The sequence below is a fragment of the Pteropus alecto genome, unplaced genomic scaffold (genome assembly GCF_000325575.1).
Source record: "Pteropus alecto unplaced genomic scaffold, ASM32557v1 scaffold185, whole genome shotgun sequence".
NCBI lineage: Eukaryota > Metazoa > Chordata > Mammalia > Chiroptera > Pteropodidae > Pteropus > Pteropus alecto.
In genome coordinates this window covers 5,666,902-5,668,847 of record NW_006438088.1, presented here as the reverse complement: position 1 = coordinate 5,668,847, position 1,946 = coordinate 5,666,902, and positions in this window count along the sequence as shown.

Sequence of the window (1,946 nt, the reverse complement as noted above, 5' to 3'; positions counted from 1 at the left end):
GTCAAGAAAATGAGAAGACAAGGCACAGGTTGAAAGGAAATGTTTGCAAAAGACATATTTGATAACGGACTGTTATCCAGAATATGCAAAGAATTCTTAAAACCCAACAATAAAAAAAAACAACAACAATTAAAAAAATGGGCCAAAGACCTTAACAGTAACCTCACTAAAGGAGATAAACAGATGACAAACAAGCATCTGAAAAGATGCTCCATATCATATGTCATTAGGGAAATGCAAATTAAAAAATGAGATACCACTACACTCCTACTAGAATAACTAAAACATGGAACACCAACAACACCAAATGCTGGTGAGGTTATGGATCATCAGAAACTCATTATTACTGGTGGGAATACAAAATGGTAGAGCTAATTTGAAGACTATTTGCTGGTTTTTTACAAACAAAGCATATTCTTATCATACAGCCCAACAATTGCATTCTTTGGTATTTAGCCAAAGAAGTTGAAAACTTATGTCTACCCAAACCTGCACACAGATATTTGTAGCCATTTTATTTATAATTACCCAAATCTGGAAGCAACCAGGATGCCTTTCAGTAGGTGAATAGATAGATAAACTGCAGTACATCTAGACAATGGAATTATTCAATGCCAGAAATAAATGACATATCAAATCCTGAAAAGACATGGAAGAACTTCAATGCATATTACTAAGCAAGAGAAGCCAATCTGAAGAAGGTCCTATACTCTATGATTCCAACTATATGATCTGGTAGAGACAAAATTATAGAGACAGTAAAAAGATCAGTGTTTTCTAGGGGTTGTAGGGAGGAAGGGATAAATAGGCAGAGAGCAGAGGATTTTTAGGACAATGAAAAAACTCTGCATGATACTATAGTAGTGGATAGGTGTCATTACACATTTGTCCAACTCATAGAATATTCAACACCAAGAGTGAACCATAATGTAAACTATGGACTTTGGGTGATGATGATGTGTCAATGTAGGTTTATCTATTGTAACAAATATCTAATGTACCTCTCTGGTGGGGGATGTTGGTAATGGGAGAGGCTGTGTGGGGCAGGGGATAAATGAGAAATCTCTATACCTTTTACCCAATTTTGCTGTGAACCTAAAACTGATCTAAAAAATAAAGTCTATTTAAAAGGTTAATGAATAAATTATGCCTTTGGAAGAAAAAAAAAGTAACACAACCTTAAAAAGGAATGAAATTTTCGTATATGTTACAACATAGATGAAACTTGAAGACATTAATTTGTGCTAAGTGAAATAAGCCAGACACACACACAAAAATATACCAGTTACCTAGAATAGTCAATTTCAGAGACAAAAAGTAGAATAGAGTTTATCAGAGGCTGGAGGGAGGGAAGAGTGGGGAGTTATTGTTTCATGGGTAGAGAGTTTCAATTTGGGAAGATGAAAAAATTCTAGAGATGGATGGTGGTGATGATGGTGGACAATCATGTCAGTGTACTTAATGTTACTGGACCATACACTTAAAAACAGTTAATTAAAGTGCTAAGTTTATGTTATGTGTATTTTACTATAATAAAAAAAAAAGTTGATATAGATCAATACACCATTTTAACTGCAACTTGGAAGAGCATTTTGGAATGTTTAAATAAAACAAGAAATTATAAAAAAATTCTATGTAATAAATACAGATGACATATACAAATGGCACTTTAGAGAAATTATAAGAACAAGAGTCTTGTAACTTTCTTATCAATGAAAAATAAGGCCTATTTATAAAGAACCAGAAAAACTAGTTTCTAGTGATATATTGATCAAAATGTTACTGTATTTTAAGAGTTTTAGTTCTGGTGGGCTGAATACTTGGTTTACCTGGCTTGTATGTGTGCACTATAAATATGAAAACATCAAGTAATATTGAGTGATCACAACACACTTCCACAGTGCAAGATCTGTGTCCTTACTTACTCCATGGCGGGTCAGCCAGAC